Here is a 21,407-nt window from a genome sequence, read left to right as displayed (position 1 = left end):
ATATTTTTTAAATGTGTGTTTCTGAGCTTTTCAAAGTCAGAACAGAATTGCAGAAAAGGAGGGTTAGGGAAGATGAGAAAAAATTAATATATTTGTTTTTAGACTTGTTTTTGTGGTCCACATCTCTTAACATAGATGGAAGTTTTAAATCAAGCAAATGAAACCTTACTGGAGTTCACCTTTGAGCACAGGGCAGAGGCAGAGATGGCTCCAGAGGTCCCTGTGCCACTGCAGCAGCCAGCAAGGGCCAGTGTCATTCTGGTTAAATTCAGAGCATGTTCTGACAGCACAGGCCCATCTGCTTAGCCTCTGCCTGAGAGTCAGGTCTGCACAAGTGACACAGAGATGCAGCTCCTGGTCTGCTCTGATGCTTTTGCCCCTTCAGATGCCTCCAAGAATTTTCCAACTGCCCAAAAGTTTTCTAACAATATGAGAAAATGGGCAATGAATGCAGGGGGGCAGAAAGGCAGATTAAAAAAAGGAGGGAAAAAGCCCAGTAGTGGGTGGATGGATGGATGGATGGATGGATGGATGGATGGATGGATGGATGGATGGATGGATGGATGGAGGCAGGCTCTGGTGGAAAGGTCAGGATGTTACTAAGCTGGGGGTGGAAAGGCAGTGATAGTGATAGTGTATCAATATTCACTTGGAGCCATGCAGATATTCTGATGGACCTTCAAATGTTTTTGGCATTTGTGTGCTGTTTGCATCTGCCATGAAAAAGCCCCACTCATTCCTCATGCCTGCTCCATGTGCCCAAAGAAGAGGCAGTGCCCTTCATTCATCCCTGTTCTGTGCTGCTTGGAACTCACATTCCAATGTGGTGAATTCATTGTGTCTTACAGTGCTACAGCCTGGCCGCACCAAACTGGCTGAGGGTGAAATATTTTAGTGTAGTGATTAGCACAGCTTTGTTCCAGAAGGTTTTCCTGCACAGAATATGATGTATAGATGACCTCAAGTAAAGAAGAAAAAATAATATAATTACATTATTTTTAAGGAGGGAAAACACACATGGGAAGCAGAGTAACAGTTCCGATCCATAGTGGAGAGAGAAAATGTGGGACAAGAGAATTCAGTAGAAAGTTTTGGCAAGTGAGAGAGGCAGAGACACCTGAGCAAAGGCCTTACAGACACTGACATGTGGGTATTGCAAACTGAACCTGTGAAGAAATAAACCAGGGTAGGTGTAAATATGCAGGGTTTGGATGTAGAGCAGTCAGAGTTTTGAGTTAAAGCTCAATATCACCCTGCAAGCTGGGCAGGAATTGGTGTGCATATCAGTTCAGCCTTCCATGGACAGAAACAGCGGGAATAAAGAGGACTCTGTCTCTTCAAAGCATCTGGGATGCACCTTGTAGTGCTGGAGAATAAAAATAAGGAATTTCCAAGTATCATTATGATTAAATGAATGGAAGTAGTATGGTTTTAGTTTGCAGCTTAATTTTAAAAATGAAACAACAAATACAAAACTGCAGAGGTGGGGGAGGTTGTTTGTTGGGGTTTTGTTTGCTTTAGGAAGGATATTTTCTTTCCCCCAGTTTGGGCTACAGATGGGTCTCATGGGATTTGCCTTCTGGCATATGGGAGATATTCAGGCTTTCAGCTTTCATTACCTCTTTGTTCATTATTGTGCCTTGAGGAGCTATAAATAACACATGGCTAATTTGTGAATATGGCACATTCCAGGGGATGTGTGTATTTTAACCAGGGCACCTTCTGACATTTGGTAATTGGTTTGCAGATCTGTTATATAATTTCATGAGCATTAAGTTGCTAAGAGGAAAAAATCTAAATTTATGTGGTCCAAAATCTGCCCTCATTGCACACCCCTACAGCAGCTGTGCTTCTTCCAGGTCTGAGGACAGATTTTAAGTCAACAGGCACATCAACTGATACCTATTTTTTCATTTCTTGCCGTTTTAGTAAAGCAGTAGTTACATTCCTCACAGCATCTTTCTTTCAATTAAAGTTTTTCTGTGTGTGTGTATATTACTGAACAGCTCCTAAGATGCAGACAGATTTTGTCTGGTGAGAAATGAGGTTTTGTTAGAAAGTGCCTGTTTGATATTGGGTGTGTTTTGGATGTTAGAGCACGTCATGTGGCTCTGGCATTTCTGCAGCTGGGCACTGAGAACATCTGCAGGCAGATGCTCACGTGCTCCCTTCCATTAGCTCTCACTCCAAATTAGCTTTATTTCCAAATCCAGTTGGCTCTCAGGCTGTCTGGTAATCCTGCTGTCCTGGAGCCTGGGCATCAGGCCTTGGAAATGGGCTGCGGACTGATTTGAGGCTTTGTGTGAGAAGAACCTGTCTGAAATAATGGCATAGGACATGGATTAATAGGGAACATTATCGTCCATTTTTTGTATTACTGGAATCAAAAATACAGAGCAACTGAACATTTCCCTGATTTCCAAGCTGAGTTCTCAGTGTTTGTTGTCTCCCTTGCACAAGAGAAGACACCTCTGTGTGCATTCCCACAGTGCTCTGGCTCCCCTGGCTGTGCCATTCCCAGCCAAGGAACGCTGCAGCCGCAGCTGGGGCTGCCATTGCTGTCCCTGCTCCCGGGACAAAGGCACCATGGGGCAGGAGCGGCTGCCAGGGAGCAGCCAGGGCACGAGAGCAGCTCCTGGCACAGTCCCTGCCTTTGTTTCCCAGTGCCAGAAACGGGCCCTGCTTCAGAGCGGCCATGGCTCTCTGCCCTACTCTGAGTCAGGCCTGGGTAATGCCGCCATTTTGTGTCAGGCTGTGGGGCACTCCACCATTTTATGTTGATCTGTGGGGCACTCCGCCATTTTGTGTTGGGCTGTGGGGCACTCCGCCATTTTGTGTCAGGCTGTGGGGCACTCCACCATTTTATGTTGGTCTGTGGGGCACTCTGCCATTTTGTGTCAGGCTGTGGGGCACTCCACCATTTTGTGTCAGGCTGTGGGACATTCTGCCATTTTGTGTCAGGGCATGGGTTACTCTGCCATTTTGTCCAGCCATGGGATTAGTTTACCATTTTGTGTCAGGCTGTGAGTTACTCTGTCATTTCTTGTGTGGACAGAGGCTGGATAAGGCTCAAGGGCTGAGGTGTCTCATAAGAGTTAGAACATCCTAGAGCTGCTTCTCTGGCTTCCTTTGGCCCTCCATGTCTTTGCTTCCCAAGTGGTAATGTTATTTACAAGTGCATTGTTCTACAGTTCCTGTAACTTTTGGACTTGAATCCTGGCCTGTGAACAGGGAGTAACATGGCCTAGAAACTGAAGTGTGGTCCATAACCTGGGAGCCTGCACAGGGATGTGTGGGCACTGGGGACTTGTACCCTCCACGTTATGAGCTGTGGATAATGGATAAAATCAGACAACTGAGGGGACTGGGGAGGGGGGGGAGGAAAAAAGATCAGCCTGGATCTGGAATTCTGAGGACTTCTATGTTTCTGTTACATTTTTCAAGTTCTTCTACTTAAGCAGTACAGTATTAGTGTATGTAGAACTGATGCTTTGTAAAACAGAAATATGGCAGAAGTTCACTGAAACCTCACAATTTCCTCTTCCTGATCTGAGTCTGGTTTTGTTGCAGCACGGATCCCATCATCCCAAGGTGCTGCACTGAGTGCAAAGGTGAGATTTGCCTGCCTGGTCAAATGTCCCCCCTGCGTGGCTCTGGCTGCCCTGTATGCTGAAGAGCAGAGCCACCTGTGGCTGTTTTGACATTGGAAATGCCAAGCTCCTGCCATGGATGTTGCCATGTGTTACTGCAGCAGGGATTTGAGGCAGCTTGGGCCGTAGGAGGCTGGCTCAGACCAGGCAAGGCACCAACATTTTGCCTTTCCTTTCCAGAGCTTCACCTCTGCTGGCACGTTGGAAACCCTCACAGGCTCCAGCTGGTATCTGCCTTGTGCAGAATGCTGCTGGAGCTGCAGGACATTTTACATCAGTGCATCAGAGCCAGGAGGAGGGAGGGGGTGCCTGGAACACTCGTGTGCTATGGGGCAGGGACGCAGGAGGGGGTCTCTCATTCCCTCAGGGAAGGTGAGTGACTGCAGTGCTGTGCAGTATTGCCCAGGAGAAGTCACAGTTACTTCCCTGTTGCTAGGTGGAGATCCTTGAACGTGTCTGGAGCCTGTGGCTTGGGAACAAATGGTGTTTTGCAGGCTCTCCTGCTGAGTCAAGCTCCTGGCCTCTCCTGTTGAATTCTGGAGCCAGGCCCTGCTCCCTTGGGCTGAAGTGTGCTGCAGCCCTGCCAGCAGTGTGTGAGGCCATCAGCTCTCCCAGATCCTGGTCCATGAGGGCATGTGGGTCTCTTCCCAGAGGCTGTTTGTGCCAGGCAGGCAGGCAGGGGTTCCCTCAGGCTCCTGTGATGTGATTCTTGCCTCAGGAGGGCATCTCCTGCAGAAGGGGCTGCACTGCAGTGCAGAAGAGCCTTGTTTGGGCACCTTGGTGTTGTTACAGGGGCTCTTGGCTCCTGCTCACAGTGCTGGGGTTGGCCTTTTAATGAGTCCAGAGAAATGCCAGTAAAAAAATCAGTCCGGGTTTTTTCTTGAGGAAAAGGCAGTGTTGATAACAATGCTTTGCAAGCAGTTTTTGTCAGTTTTTGTCATCTTTGAACATGTCCAAGCAGTCACTGAGGGGTTATACTGGGCTGGCTTCAGCTGTGCAATGCTGGAACTTGAAATACTCTGGGGTTTGGTACTTTTTACTGCATATGGCCATAAAATAGAGACTTTCCCATAAAGCAGATTAGGGAGGATCTTTGATACTTCCATTCAAAGAACAGCTCTTCCAGAGGGTGAGCATTAACAAGATGGTAGCGTCACATTTTTCTGACAGGGTTCTTCCTGAGCAGATCATTAGGGGAAAGGATCAAAGGCACTTCCTCCTGTTACATTTCAGGTGGACGTGAGTGTGGCACTGGCAAACAAGCTCAAGTAGCAAACTCCACAGGAGGGGAAGCTCACTCCTCCCACCCATCTATCCTTTATATTTCCTTTCAGTGAGTCACAAACTTGTGGAGTTTCAAAGGAGTTATGTTTTAATCCAGCTGCAAGGGCTGATATAGCTCTGATGAGAGACTTGGACATCAGAAGAGATGCTGGCTCTCCTTCATTGCTAGGGAGCAAGACCCAAATACCATGTTAAACAATTAAGTGTTTAATTCTGACTGGCTTTCCAGTAATCTCCTTGGTCTGGAATTGCTTTTGTTTTTTCATAAAGGTTACTTATCTAAAAAAAAAAAGAATAAATTGCCTATACATTTTAGCCAGTGCAGTAAACCAGGAAATTTTACTTTGTAAATTTGAGTAAAGTAGATTGGTAATTTATTTACTTCTAATTTATTCACGTAATTAAAAATTCTAAATGTTACCAAATTAGAAGGCTGATTTAACATGTAAACCTCCTCTGCTCTGTGTCTGCTGGTAGGACACTCTGAGCTTTCTTCCCTGGATACAAAATATATAGTCTAGAGCCCAAGGGCACAGGGAGCTCTTAGATCCTGGTCTCAGGGTGCTCTGCAGGCAGGAAAGGCCCTTCCACTGCTGGATGAAATCTGCTGAACCTGTTGGATTGCCATCATTCACACTGATCTCAGAGTGGGAGCATCTCCTTGTGCAGCTCAGAGACAGCAAGAGCTGCACCCAAGTTAAATGGTGTTACACAACAGGATGGTAAGGCATGTATCCACAGTGCTTCTCAAACTTTTTACAGATCCTCCAGCACATCTGAAGTGTTTGACAGAAAAGACTAGGCAAGGGCAACAATGATTGATCCATGTTTTTAAGAAAAAAATTGAAGCCATATTTCCACCAGGGCTTCAGACAGACATTGATGTATTTATGGAGAAAGAGCCTGCGAGCACCAGCCTTGGCATCCCTAAAAATGTATCTGCTGCAGGAATTTACAGCTGGGATGGAAGATTCATAGCTGCTCTCTTTATTTATTGGAAACAGCTCTTGCAGCTGAGTAAAGGCATAAATATGAAATTAAATCACAAAAACTACTTTGAAGTAGTGCTAAGGGTGCTTTCTAAACCTGTGGGGCCAGGACAACTTAAAACTGATGTTGAAACACAATTGAGATAAAGAGCATTTACTGATCCATTATTCCATCCCTTTACAGCTAACATGTGAAATCACAGATTATTGGGGGTTGTGTGCTGTGTTCTTATAGGAAATGCTTACCAGGAGGGCTCAGGGGCAGCAGGTTAGATAGAGGTGCATCCATGAATTTCTGTCTTTGTGATTTATGGCTTTCATGTCACTGTAAAGTTATTTTTATTGTTTGTTTTACCAGTGTAGGGTGTGAGAGAACTTTATATGCTCTTGAAAAATAGCTTCATAAACAGCAATAGGCTGTGATGGGGTTCTCTGAGGCACAGACAGGGGTGTGAATGGCAGTGTTAGGTTAAAGTTCTTTGTCCTTTTAGGTCACTGCAGGTATTTGAAGTGGCTGCAGCTCTATGGGCCAGGGACCACGGGAGAGCAGAGCAGGCAGGAGAAAGGGGCCAAACACAGCCCATCCCCAGGAGCAACTGGTGTTCATGTGTTAGTTTGGGTAATGATGATCCTTAGTTTCTACACAGCACATTTTCATCTCCACATCTTGTAGCTCCTTATCTCAATTCTGCAGGTCACAAAACTGATTAATTACACTAGCAGCAGTAGTATAATTAGTGCTGATTATTCTCTGAGCTTTTTCTTCTTTAATCATCTGTTTAATTGGAACTAAATCCCTGTTTATCAAATAGCGTAGGTTTTAGCATCTGAAGGCAGTGGATTTTGTTTAAGTCTTTCCACCTTGAACTCAGGCATTGTTATAAAAGCTTTGGGAATATTTCTGTGGGATTATACTGATTATAACTTGATCAGGGCTTGGCAATTTTTAGTATCTGCTCACTTGTGAACTGTTTTCATGTTATAGTGAGCACTTTCTTTAAAAGTCTAGGAGAAAGAGATGAAGAATAAACAGGCTGGACACCCTTATAAATGAGGTGCCATATTTACACTGTTACTCCACAGCAGAACCCCTGTGAGATGATGAGGGAGAATATCCTGAGGAGCAACCTGGAGGAGTTTGAATTGTCTTTAATCAGGAGCTGTCAGAATAAAAGCAAATACATGGAAGCAATGTGTGACTGTTTCTCAAAACATGTGAAGAAATAAGGACTGTACCATACTTGTGCATGAGGTGCTCTTTGTGTTATCACAGTGTGGTTATGGACAGGACAGAAGAGAAGACAAGGAACACCTGGAGCAGTGGTGGAATGGCCCAAGAAAGGGAAGCCAGTCCTTCATCTCAAATCTCTCAGTAGGTCAGGAGCTGATAGTTCTTACCCTTCATTCAGCTTCTGCTGGGGCCTTCTGCTTCCTTCCCTTTCCCTGACCCCCACACTCTGCTGTGAAAATAGTTAATAATGATGATAAGCAGGGTTTTTTTTTTTCTAGTTTAAACTCCCTCAGTATGAAGATCTTTCTCCTTCTGTCATTCTCTAACTACTTCAAAAGCCAATGTAATTCTTGTCATTCACGAGCTCTGGGCATTTTGCCCACTGGGATCTTTTTTCTTTCCCCATTTTGGTAGCTACAGCACATCTTGTCTAAGTGAAAGGAGCACAGGGGAGAAAAGTCCCCTCTTGATCCCACCCCAGCCCAGTGCTTAGGAAAGGGACCTGCTGCAGATCCTCACTGATTGTTTGTCCCACAGATTGGAACAGGAAGGGTTTGGGCTGTGCCAGGAACATTTCTGTGGCTGTAACCCCAGTGTCCCCACAAGCTGCTGCAGCCAGTGAAGCTGTGCAGCCCCTCACACTCTCACCTGTGTGCAGGGGTACCCCAGGCCCTCTGCAGGCACTGCTGTACCCCCTGGCCTTGGCCTGTCCAGCTGTGCATCTCCAGTGGATTTGGGCTGCATTTAACCTGGGTGCTCAAGGTGTTCTCATGATTCTACAGCTAAAGATGTGCCTAATCTTTCCTCTGTGTGGAAAAAAAATCCTCTTTTTTATGGTGACTCATCTTGATTTAACATTACCATATGCTGTTGATTGCTTGTTTAAGTTGCATTAATGTAAAATGTTGTAGTTTGGTTTCAGTGACATTATGGAGTAGGGGTGGTGCATGATTTGTAATAGATGATGTGTAACTGCACTCCCTGCAGATTTAGCATGAATTAATTTTTACTAGAGGAGAAATACTTGCCTGATGAACAAGTTTCTAGAGAGAAAGAAGTGCTCATTGTCTAGTCATGATCTTGTGTTCCTTTCCTTCTTATTTTCCATGACTGTGAAGCTCCATTCTTGGGTATAATGCAAACTGAAATCCCAAGCTGTGATTCTGTCCCAGTGCAATTCTGACTCTGAAGCTGGAGTTCATATTTCAGGCTGATGTCTCTCACCAGGTCACTGCAGAGAAAACAGGGAGCAGTGAGATGGGAAACAAGCAGGAGATGGTTCACAGGTGGCCTTTTTTCTTCCTCCTGACCTTCCAAATCTATGATGCTGCTGAGTTTTAAAGGACAAGCTGTGAGAGGCACCTAAAGTGACATCATTAGATTCTATTAGCCTTTTAGATAATTTTTATAATATTTCTAACCTTTCCAATTGCAGTAAATTTACCTGGGCTTTGTTGTGCTTTGAGGTTTTTTATTAGGTTTCACATAAAACCATGTTAACTTCTTTGGTTCTGTTTGTCCCTGCTGCAAACAGCATTTCATGGTCACCTGTTGTGCTCCTTCCCACAGCTGGCAGCCTGTGAAACACAGGCAGTACCCCAAAACACCTCCATCCCTATCAGTGCCTAAAATGCTGGAGGAAATGGGTATCAGTTGTAGCAGAGTCCTTTGGTTTTTCCACAGTTGCTGCCACTTTGTGATTTAGGTTTGGAAAGGCCTTTTGGCTGTGGCAGTGAGCAATGCTGGCAGGATGTGGGTTATGGATGACTGGGCAGGGGTTTGTTCCTGTCAGTGTGAAATGAGACCCAGCACAGAGCAGCTGCCAAGGGGAGAGCCCTGAGCTGTCTCCATGGCTCTGGGCGGGCACTGAACTCAGACTGGGGGCACAGATGGGGGAGGCTGGGTTATCCCTGCATCCATCACCTGCCTGCTGCCACCAAAGTGGGAGCCACTTGCAAGGGAAACAGGGAAACTCCCTCAGCATCAGCTGGCGACTGGAGGCACAGGTGGGAGAAAAAAGTGTTACCGATCTGTCAGCCTAGGAAAGGCAAAAATAAGAGAACTATTGATTTTTTAGCATCATTGGAATCAGTAATGGATCACTTCCTTGTGAGAAATGAGCCGTCCTGGTCCTTTCCAATCCTGTTACTTTTGTAATGAATTTTTATTAGGTAACCTATTTCCTGTAAATTATAGCCCAGATTTCTCAACAGATAGCAAACCATCTTCTCAGTAAGAATACCCATTTAATTTCTTATTTCCACTTGGAAAAAATACACTTTGCAGTAAAGTAAGAGTTGTAAGAGAAGTGATATTTAAATCAGAATTATGGATAGAAAAATGTTCTTTGCAAACCTTGGTTAGGTTTTCTTCCTTGTGGTACAAATTGTTCAACTTGAACCTATTCTCAAATCTTCCCTATTTAGGACTTGATGGCAAAGTCCACTGGTGAGGTGGTGAAGACACATTACTGGGTTTGATTCTGTCTCTGAGGCTGATGGGTTTTAGCTGCCTGTGATTGTCTCTGCATTCCTTTGTGTCTTCCTATGATTTTACAGTTTAGGTCACTGGATTTCTCATTGGGGGTGGAGGTGTTACTTTGAATACTTTTGGCTATTTTTGTTCTGCCTGGTCAAATACTTCACTAAACCTCTGTTTTCTGGTCCTTTCTGGGTAGCCATCAGAGCACTGTGAACTATTCTGCTCAAAATTCCAGCATTTAACCATACCTGCCAGAAGGACAACTTCTAAAAGAGTGACATCAGAGGGATTTGTTCTCAGCCTCTCTCTACCCTAAAAAAAATCTTTTTACTGTTCTCCAAATAATTCTGGCATTACACACAAAAGTGGTCACATAAAAAGCACGTTGTGTTTTACCAAAGGTGCAGCATCTTTTTATGATATTAATGTGCAGTTTAATGAGAGAGCCCTGCAATAGGATCAGCCCCATTAATTTGTAGAGCTGTGTTCTGTACATTGTCAGCTCTGGCAGAGAAGTAGAACAGGTTTAGAGCTGATCTTTCACCGGCACACCAGATCCCTTAGGCTTAGTTCTGGTATGAATAACAAAAGGTTTGGTTATGAAAAACAAAAGGTTTTAGCTGTTGCCTTCAATCAATTATTTACTATATCCTGATTACCAGGAATATTTGGAATTATACAGAAACCTTCATTCACCACCTTCTCTCAATGCCTCAGAGCTTGGTATTTCATTCTTTCAATTGTTCTTATTGTATGTGTAAGGGGAATCATGCAAATGGTGAGCTCAGCTTTGATCCATATTGGCTGTGGCATCAACATCTCCTTCCCTCAGCTGCCTGTTTCAGCTCATACAACTGAAAATGTTTATTCCTCAGCAGAGCAGAGTAACCAAAGCCCTCTGAGTCTCTGCAGGCACAGCTGGCTTTGTACCTCTGCCCTGGGCTCAGATATTTTGGGCTGTGTTAATGTTTTATGGTGTTAAAACAATTTCTTTATCTGATGGGATTCCTGTAGGATATCCTGCAGGATAATAATTAGGCTGGGTACTTCCATCCAATCACTGCAGGGCTAAAGAAGAAAAAAAGAGGATGCAGTTACTGAGCAAGGCTCCATCCCAGGCAGTGCTTGTGGATGGCTCCAGGAGCATGGCAGGATTCAAGGGCCCAGGGTAGCAAAAAGTGAAGCATGCCACTGAAATCTTATTCCAGGTTTCTGTAGGGTTTTAGCACAGCTTTAGTGTTTTTATTGAAAGGAGACCCTAAGTGTGACACAGGGAATTGCTGCTGCTGAATTTTCATGTTATCCAGAGGGTGCCAACAAGGGATATGGAACAGATGCAGTGTTCTCAGAGTAGATGAACCAAGAGAGTAAAACTTTATTAAATGAAAGACCTAAAATATAATAGCTTTGTATAACAAAGCTAGTTTTGTGCAGTTAGGAAGTCCCAGCCTCTAATCCCCACTACTGAGAGGCTGAGGAAGAATTACCAGGTGAACAGCAAATTCTCAGTATGAGAGAATTCTGGGGTTTGTGTATTTGCACCCCACTCCTGTGACCTCTCTGATCAGATGCAGAAATTCCCATGCACTGAAGGGGTTTGGTCCTGCTCTGTCCTCCCCTGCCCTTTCCTCTCCCCTGTCCTGTCCTGCCCTCCTTCCACTTAAACGCTGCCCAGGGGGATTTGATCCTAAGGATCCTTCAGGCTTAAGAGCAGGGAGAGGAGAGTTCCAGCCTTGAATGAAGTCATGGGTGAACAACTGTGCAAGGGGGACTCTATCATGGTTTTAGAAGAGAACAGATTGTTGAATGTGACCTTTACAAAATGGACACTGGGGATCAAATTAAGGGGGAGCTGCCAAGGGCAGTGCAGCTCAAAGGGTGACCCTGGCCCATGGCTGAGGGAGGGAGGGTCAGGCAAGAGCTTCCTGGGCAAGTGAAGAGGGAGATGTGATGTCAGAGGATGAGAAAGGTCAGAATAATGCATAACTTGAGTTCATGGCTGCCTGTGCTGAAAGAACAGTGCCTGGTCCCATGCCCATGGATATTCAGAGCATGGATTTGGTGCAGCTCCTGGGAGAAGCTGGCACTGCCCTGGGATTGTTCTGCCTCACTGCAGGAATGGTCCTCACACAGCCTCCCAGGCTGGCTCCAAGCTGAGCATTGTCCCCTGCAGCCTAAGAGGTGAGGAACAGCAAACAGTCCCCTCTTGTACCTGCCTGTGGGCAGTAGCACTGATCCTCAGCACAGGAGGACAGGCTCTGCTGCCAGCTCTGCCACTGGGAATTTTCCTGAAAGGCTGCAGCTACCTCAGAATTGCTCACTGGAAAGTGACTGCACATGCAGCAGCTCTGCTGCTCTGTAGTTTTGGTTAGCACCACGTGGTTTTATATCCCATCCTAACTAGATAAAAGAGGTTATGGATGAGCAAAGAGAACAACATAGAGGGTTTTATGTAGCAGTTGTTAAAATTAGTGCTCCTACTTCACAGAAATTTGCAACAACCATTTTCTGTGTGTTCCACGTTACGCTTCTTTTTTCCCCTCTCCTTTGTACACCACAAAGCAACAAACGCTCCTCTCCCTCTCGCCATTTATCTTTTCCTTCCTTTTTCTTAAGGGAGAGAAGAGAAAATGCAAAAAAGATTTATGAAAAGCAGAACATCCTTTGAACATTGTGCATTCCATTAAACCCAGCAGAAGCAGGGAAAAATCCAAAATACTGTCAGTTCTGAGGTATCACCCCATCTTCCTTTTTGAATCAAAAGACATATCCAGATCTACTATCTCTCCTTTTAGCAGAGCTGAAACTTGGGAGAAAATGTTTGGAACCACCAAGTCTCAGGGAAATCTACAGATTTCAAAGCCCTCACCTCTCAGGAGTTTGTGCCTGAACCCATAACAAAATTTGGTCTTGTTTTTGCCAAAGGACTTCAGAAATTTTAGATTACAAGCCTGATGATTTATATCCTGATATTTTTTTTCTCCAACAGCATCAATTGCTTCAAGTTTCTGAACCTGACAGAGCAACTGAGTCATTTACTTTTAAACATAAATAGGGAGAAGCTGATTTTTAGCATTTCTGTTTTCTTCTCCAAAAGGTATGTAACATCAGCACATCTGGACAAATGCAAATCATTTCCATGTGAGCACAAGCTGAAATCTGGCATTCTCAGGCAGATGACATTTATCCATCAGCATTCACATACTGCCTTATCAACACATGTAGGCACTTCTGGTTTGGAAAAGCTTCATTTATCACTTGTTGAATGCTTGAAGCTGAACTGCTCTTGCTGAATAAATTGTTTATTGGATTCATGGATTCTGACAGTAACTTAAAAAAAAGTGATCAAAAACCCCTGACCCACCTGTGTGTGCCTGCTGTGCCACACAGACCCTGGAAGTGGCCTAGAACCAGCAGGGTGGTGCATTTCAAGTATTCATCACATACTGAGGTTGCATATGAAGCACATTAGAAATTAATACTGAAAGTTTCCTGTTTAGTAAAAATCGTAGTTGCTCAACAGACACATTTTGTTTCCTGTTTGTTTTGCAATTAGCTGGTTTGTTTCTGAGAAGAATTTCCTCTTCTTTATTTGCAGAAGTCTGTATATCTTTTTTAATCAGCCAACACACGTATTTGTCTTACAGACAAATGCATTATGTGCTACATATTTCATCACTGAGTGGCTGCCAGAGATGCATTTCCATATCTACTCCTCATGAATCAGCAGAACACCTCTATAAATCTTCACTCCCTATAAAACTTTTTTAATAGAGGCGTATCCTCATTCTGATGTTCTGTAATCAGCTTTGTCAGAGACACTGTGGGCCCTCTTTCCTTAAAATATTGGCTTACTAAAGATTTCAACCACTATTTATAAGCGAGAGAGGGAATCCACATCTTCTATCTAAACTCATTAAAGGATGGACAGACGTTCATAGCTGGGAAATTCTGGCAGAAGAATGATTCCTTTGCAGCAGCCCATGTAATTAAAGAGAGGATGAACATTGGTAAAAACATCATATCCTTCCTCTCCTCTCCCACTCAGTGCAGGAGAGTGAGGAGTGATCACAGCTGGCAAAGCTGTATTCCCTGGCTGGGCTGGCACAGCCAGCTGGGTCAGCTACAAGGAACCAGAACCAGGGGCTCAAACAGCCACAGCAGGACCTGGGACACAGAGCCTGGGAGAGGCACAGTCAGCCCAGGAATGGTTGCTGGGACACAGAGCCTAGGAGAGGCACAATCAGCCCAGGAATGGGTGCTGGCATGGAGTAATCCCAGCACTGCAATCCAGTGTGGGACAGCAGGAGGGAGGTGGGCAGGGTGGGAAAGGCAGCACCCAGAGCTCTGTGGTGGCAGGAATGCCATGGATTTTCTGTGGGTGTTAATGTGTCTGTAACTCACCGGGTCAGGCACACGAAGAGCGTTGGTGTGGGCACTGCTCCCTCCAGCAGAGAGCTAAACTAGTCTGAGAGTCACTGCTAAAACAAGTCTGGTTGTTGTTTTCAGCAAGAGGCTGTGCTGCCTGCTTCAAAGGAGACAAAGGAGCCTTCAGGTTCCTGCTTGAAGTTATTCCACTTACTGGCATATGGAATAATAAAAGAAACACTCAATGGCTTAAGGCAAGAGCAGCATCCCAAATAGACTTTAAGTGACAAACAAATTGGAGCAGACACTTGTATCCACAATGAGCCTAATGGTACTTACCTCTGACAGTAAATGCAAGGAATTGCATCTGGCTGAGAAAGTCCCTGGGGGCTGGAAGTAACTGGCAGGTGGAACAGGACTCAAAGGAGCACCACTGCTCTGTCCCACTTGGCTTTGGATGTCTGCTTGTGCCCACAGCAGGAGGAAATGCTGGGGTCTCAGAGCAGCTGCTGGCAGGTGTGGGGTTTTAGGTTATTTTCAAGGCACAATATCATCTGTTTCCTTCTGCCATTCTTCTCCTTGAGCCACTTCAGTGGCCATTCTGAAAGAACTGCAATGCCAGTTCTGGGTTAAATCCAGTAGAAGTGCTTTAAGTGTCTGCATTTGCCGTGCTCATTTCACCTCAACCTTCTATGGCTCTTTTCCAAGCATGTCCCACACTTCCCTAGCTCTGTTTAGTCTGGGAAAGGTGTAAGAAAATTAGCTGGAGGTCATATGGCTGCTATCCATGCATAACTAATTCTTTATGGGAACAGATGTGAGTTGCAATGAAAGTGAATGTCTGACTTTCCAAAAGGTTTGATGGAAATCTGTCTGGGAACAGCCAGAGCTGAGTACAGACCTACAGTGAATCTTTGCTTACTTCACTGAGGACTGGTAGAAGTGCCATGTGCCAATAACATTATTCAAACCAACGTGGATTTAAAATCAGATGTCTGGGTGTGATCTGTCCTTTTGTCTGGAACCTAAGGAGGTGAATGCAAGTTTCCTTTGTCTAAAGCTGGCACAGCCCAGCTTTATATTTATATTTCTGTGTCACAGAAACATAATTTCCATAGGCATGATGAACAGCATGTAACTGATCCAAATGGTTGGATTTCTCTGGTGTACACTAAATACAGATGTCAGGTTTGGTGGTGTCTGGGTGCTGTGGTGATGGGTCCTTCAGAAGTGCTGAGAGGTTGACAAAGTTGGGCTGAGCTGATGCGTTCTGTGTTATGAGCAGCTGGATGAGCCCTGAGCACCGCAGCCAAGTGATTCATTTCTGAATGGTGCTGAAAAGAGAGGGGGGTGCTTGAATAAATCAGTGGTGATCTTAATAAACTGGGAGCTTCTGGGTACTAAATCTGTCTGCATCTGATCTGAATTGCAATTACCTGTCAAAAATTCATCCATCATTGCAAGTTCCAGACAAACTTTCTGGCAGCAGATGTTTCAAGGAAGCTGTTTGATGTGGGAAGTTCATTGTTTGGTGTGCAGCATGCCCAGGAACAAAAGCCAAAGCAGAAAACATTTCCCAGGTAACAGCAATAACTTCTGTGCCACACCGAAGCCGAGTTTATTGGTGAATGTAATTTGTAAATGTGGATTTCCAGCATAAATCAGTTAGTGAAGCACTACTCATAATTCAGCCCATCTCAAAGAGATGCAGTAATTCAGTATTTGTGTCCTTGTGACAGTAATGCTGTTTCTAATCACTTTAAATTCAGCATTATTGAACCCCCTCTCTGGGGCTACAGCACCAACTGAGGCACAGTTTGGTGCCTGCCAAACAAGCGTGGTGTGTTCCAGCAGCCAGGCTGTGGGGAGAGCTCCAAGAGATTTGGAGCCCAAAGGAATGTGTCACACTCCCTCAGGGCTGTGGGCAGCAGCTCTGGGGCCACCTGTGCAATCCACATCTCTCACACCAAAACCCAAAAGAAACTGGGCGGGGGGGAATATTTGCCTGCCCCTTGATATGGGTTCATTGACTTGCTGTCATAAGAGAAAGGGCTGGGTGTGGGCTTTGTGAAGGATTTCAGTTCAGACTACCCAAACTCCAGTGTTTCACTGACACCCTCCCCACCATCTGACACGTGGCTGTCCCTTCTGTGGCAGGAAGGCAGCACAATGAACATTTCTCTGCAGCCATCAGAGATTGTCACACACCACTGCTATTTCTCATCTCAGCATGCACCTTGAAAATGACCTCTGGGGACAGGCTGGACACATGATGAGAAGATTGCTGTCCCAGCCAAATAATACCCCAAAAGCTGTTCCACTGTCACCTCTATCAAACCCTCCCTTCTCTTTGCAATTATAACAGCAGAATCCAGTGCTCTTTTCAATTTCCATTATATCAGGAATTTCCTTGGCACATTTTCCTCCTCTCTGTGGTACTTTAGATCCGTGTTTCATTAAAAGCTGTTCCTAGCATAACTGGGAGCAATTCACTTGTGAAGTAACTGCTGACAGATGGATCCATTTATCTCTTAGGCATGATGTGCTGGGCTCCTTACCTCGTCACCTGTGCCTGCTGTTTGAGGATCCATCTTCTGCGTGGGTGGCTCAGAGAGCCCCGGCCTCAGGAGCTGCACCAAGGGTGTCATTCCCAGCTCTGGACAATGGATGGCTGCCAAAGGTTTGGAAAAATCCTCCTGCTTTGCCCTACTCCTCTCATCCATCAGTGCCCAGTGGCACTGGGGTAACATTTTCTGCAGAAATCAGGGGATATTTGCTTATTGCTTGTCCTCTCTTCTCCTTCATTTCCCAGTTCTTTATTTCCTTCTGTTATTTAGCTCAGAAGGGCCGTGGGTACTTTGTGCACATCACTTCTCAGGCCTGGGACAGGAGATTGTGTCCCCTCCAAGGGGTTTAGTGCCTCAGCCCTGGCTCCAGGGCCATCTGTGCATGCCCCTGTGCCAAAGGCATGGAGGAGAGCCCAAGCACAGGGGATAAATGGCTGGCTGCTGTCCCAGGGTGCTGCAGGGGTGCCCAGGTCCTTCCCTGGATCCCATGTGAGAGGTAATGAATGGGGAGTGAAGGACAGAGAACCTTTAAAGTGAGGATGAATGAATTTTACCTAATGCAGTAGAGAAGCTGGCGTTGGCAAAGGGAAAGGAGAAGAAGTGAATGGCATGGAAAATGGTGCTGGCAGGATACTGCACCATGAGCAGAGGGAAAGATCATTGATATCAAGGCCTGGGTGCAGCAGGCACTGCAAGTGGAGGGTGTGAACCTAAGCGCGACCCTTGCCTCTCTTTACCTCTGGGAAAAGGCTGCATTTTAGGACCATGAAAAGGAGAATTCACGTTTAGCCTCAGAAGCAGCTGCAGGAGCAGGTGCCTGGGACTGAAGGTGCTGTGGGCTGCGGGTGTCCCTGCGCTCCCAAGGTCAGCTGCCATCCCAGGGCCCCGTTTGCCTGGGACCAGCCCCGTGTCTCTCTGGGATGTGGATGGAGCCCTGGCAGAGGCCGGGGGACTCGTGCCTTTGGAGGCTGCTCGCCCTGGGCAGCACAAGGTGCCAGCACCAGTCACACACTGTCAAACTTCGTGATCAGAAGCAAATTGATTGGAGCTGGAATTGTTCCCACTGGGTGTTTTTAATTCCGTTTTCTTGTGGAAAGGTTATTGAGAAAGCTGTTCCAGGTACTCGGATCATGCATTCCAACAAGTTTAAAATTTAAACTTGTTCTAAGGGAGGATCACGTGTGTTTCAGGCCTGCATGCATCACATATTTTAATATTGCTAAGGCAGCTGTGACCTCAGCACAGAAATGCCGTGGGATGGAATGGCAGAAGCCAGACAGAAGAAGGACAGGGAGTAAAGCTTAAAGCAGCCTCATTAAAATGTATTCTTCTCAGTTTGAAAAAATAATGAGAACCAGCCCTTGATCCATTTTCCTGGAAGCAGTGATGAAATGCTTTAGAGGCCAATTTCATTCTTATTAATAGTTTTTTCATTAAGAAGGATGAAAACTATCTAATGTGATAACTATGAAGGAATGCAGAGTCATTTTCATTATGACCATGAACATTTGTTTGTGGCATAAAATCACCCTTAGGTAGGAAAGCCCTCTACTCTTGCACACATACACTTGGTTCTTTCAGCTGTTGCTTCACACCCTGCTTTGAAGAAATGCCTCCTTTAGGTGCCTCACTAAACAAGTCCAAATGCCACAGACCCAACACGATGGGATCGTATTTCTGTCATTGTCCATTGTAAACTCCTTTCACTGGAGACAGCAAATGTGCACTTGAGTCATTCCAAGGAATCCCAGCCCCTCCACCTCCTTAAACTCCATATTGATATCTGCAGAAAGCAATTTAATCCATCTTTCCTTCCCACCCCACACAATGAAAAGACAAAAATCCCAGTTAGAATTGCATTAGCCTTCAGGTTTTCCTGAAGATAAATAATGTTGCCTGCAGGTTTACATTAGGGATTAAGTGTCTGCACTCTGAATAACTCTGGCCATAAATTAGAGGAAGGGAGGCACAGCCTTTAGCTCTTCTTCTGGGACTTTGTTTCACACTGTGATTTTTACACAGCACTTTTGTTCCACCTATGTTTGAGGAGAAAATACAAAATGGTTTCAGAAAATATCTTCCCTTGCCCTTCCCTTTTCCATTTTCTTAATCTAAACGTGACCTTTTTTTTTTTCAGCTCCCTCAGAAGGGTGAGGCTGACAAGTGGTATTCCACGTGGAGATGCTGCTTTATGGCTCTCCTTGGGGCTCCCAGCTCTCCACAGATCCATCCCCTCTGCTGTGGTGAGATCCTGATTTGGGCTGCAGCCAGGATGGTCCCCTCCTACCTCGGGAGAGTATCTACAGGTTAATTGTCAGCTCTGTGCTCAAGGTATCAATGTTCCTTTCTGAGGGCAGGGGTCTGAAGATCCAACCAACATATTCCCATTTTTCTTACACAAAAGGTTGAATGGATACTGGCAAGAAGAAGCTGTATTTAATTTTAGGACAGTAGTGTGGGTTCTACTTTTAAAGCACTTTGGACCAGCAGATCACCATGTGGTCTTCCAGAGCTCCACTTTATCAGTGGAAAGGAAGGCACACTGTGAAGCAAGAAAATGTTTCCTTCCACACTGTTTAACTAGAGTAGGCAGCTGTTTGCTTACATGTGGTGTATTTTTACCCTTTGGTTTTGTGTCCTCTCCTAAAATCAGGAAGGCTGAGGACTGATCACAAATATTTCACTCCCTGTTGGCTTTGACATGTCTTTTTTTTTTTTTTCCCCCCCTCTGACTTTCCTTGAGTTTAGATGTTTGATTGGAATTATCCCTGTTTTCCTCCACATTATGACTAAGTAGGCTTTTAATATAAACACCTGAGCACAAAAAATCAAGATTAAGAAACTGTTCCGCTTGAATGAAAGCATTATGGCTCCTGAAATGGGATACCTGAGGTCTGAGATACCTCAGCTGTAGGAATCAGGTTCTGATAATTACAAATCCTATAGGAAATTTCAAAATTAATTCTTTCTTCTCAGTGAGGGCTGTGTAGTGTTTGCCTGCCTGTGTCATTGAGCTCAGGCTGCTCCTAGAGCCCATGAGCCATAGAAAACAAGGGACAGCAGCTAAAAAACAGTAAAAAAATACTTTGTGTGATTTACCAGCCTACTTGGAAACAGAGAGCAGAATTCTGTTTAGCTTTATGGCAGAGGAAGAGAGTTGATTTTTGGTCTTTGAAAATATATATGGCTCTGATTTAGCATTCAAGGTAATAAGCAGCCCTGGCTGTAGAAAAGAGTATTCGTAGGATATCTTTTCCTGGGTGTTTAAAATGGAAACCGAGTCACTACCACTGGAAGAGGTGCCAGCGGATTCCTCCCAGCCAAGCCTTCTCCCAGAGGCATTGGGGCAGATTTCCCTGCGAGAAGGGGACGCTGAGGGACAGCAGGGGCTGGCACAGGGCTCAGCAGTGGCTGCTGCTGGCACTGCTGTGGGTGCATTGCTGCCCAGCAGGGTATGGGAACAGCTGCTGCTGCTGCTCCCTGGGTGTCTAAGTGCACTCCTGACAGTGCCATGGGCATGGAAAAGGGACTGTTCTGTGGGCTCAGAAGGAGCATCCCCTTAGACTCATCCCTTCAGGTTTGACAGTGACAGCTGCTAAGGGAGAACAGCAGGACTGAATAATGCAGAAATCACTTCGGCACATCTGGGAAAAGGCCTCTGAGTTTCTTTCCCTAAATGCTGCAAACAGCTGGGAACTGCAGCTGTCTGAAAAACTTCATCTGATTTCTAGAAAGAATTTTGATTGTTTTTTTTAGATAATCCCCAAAGTGAGATTTTTCAGTTCTGTGTTGGTTCTGATTTGCAACAAATGCTGTTTAAAAGACAGAGAGAGACAGACACTGTAAAGGGTAAAAAACTCCATGCAAGCAGAGTTGGCTAAAAATGCCCAGAATTAAGGTGGGACCACACCCTGACAGAGAGAGCCTTGCAGCAGTACTTTCCAACACCTCCCTTGGCTGATGTGCCACAGGAACTGGAAGCCATCACATCCGCTGGGACTCGCACCCTTCACTTGGAAGGGCACAGTAACTTCAGTGCTTGTGGTTTTATGGGATCAGGAGGGGACTGTCCCCTGTCACCCCATGGGTGGTGCCTGTCTTGGGGCTGAAGCTGTGTGAGGATCTCTGCTCTGTCCTTGTAACCACAAACTGTGGATTCATATTGAGTTGAGTCTTAAAGTTCTTAGAGCAGTGCACCCATATGGAGATAAATGACTTTAAATGCACCCTGAAGCAATTGTGGAAATTTCTATGCAAAGAACTTATTTGTATGAAATTGTTATTCATGTGAAATTGTGATAAAGCTCTGAACATAAACTGGAATTCAAAAATGTTGGCTTTTGGCTGCCTTTCAGGAAAGGCATTTTATTTTCACCCTGCCCTTGGTGATCCAGAATGAAAATCTAAGTGAGATGGAAGGGTAGCTGCCATGTGCCACTTTGCATTGGTTGTGGAAGTTATTTTACATAGTTCTGGGAATTCTAGCACAAGTTGCCATCATCTTTTCATGCTCTCATTTATAAAACCTTGCCCAGTAAGGTAGCATTGGATAGATCCTAAGAGCAATGCCTGAGGCAGCTGCTCAGCTTGTTCTGGCAGGAGCACAGGCTGAATGGGCAGGGCTGTTTGCAGAGTTGGTGTCCTCCGTGGGTTTGCCTCTTCTCCCTCAGTTCTTCCTTCATCCCCTCTCCTTGAACTATCTAACCTTGGGAAGTCTGTGCTGTGCTGCTTGTCCAAAGAGCAGGTTGCAAACTGACAATGAGAAACAAACACCACTGGGTATCAATTGCTCAGTCAGTCCTTGGCCTTAGGGTTGGCTCTGTTGCCTTGTGCCCCA

General features: G+C 45.3%; 1 long non-coding RNA gene across 1 annotated transcript in view; it reads left to right on the top strand.

Moving 5' to 3' along the window:
• LOC139592577 (uncharacterized) overlaps positions 1–21,407 on the top strand; it is a 62,325-nt gene that overhangs the window by 37,149 nt on the left and 3,769 nt on the right. The window contains exons 7-8 of the long non-coding RNA XR_011680043.1: positions 16,539–16,683; positions 18,708–18,901. This is a non-coding gene — a long non-coding RNA (uncharacterized lncRNA). The remainder of the gene's footprint in view (positions 1–16,538; positions 16,684–18,707; positions 18,902–21,407) is intronic.

This window comes from Agelaius tricolor, unplaced genomic scaffold (assembly GCF_023055355.1).
Source record: "Agelaius tricolor isolate 1412-34295 unplaced genomic scaffold, bAgeTri1.0.p SCAF_8, whole genome shotgun sequence".
Classification (NCBI taxonomy): Eukaryota; Metazoa; Chordata; class Aves; order Passeriformes; family Icteridae; genus Agelaius; species Agelaius tricolor.
The sequence above is the reverse complement of the archived record's forward strand: the minus strand, read 5'-3'. Positions and strand labels throughout refer to the sequence as shown.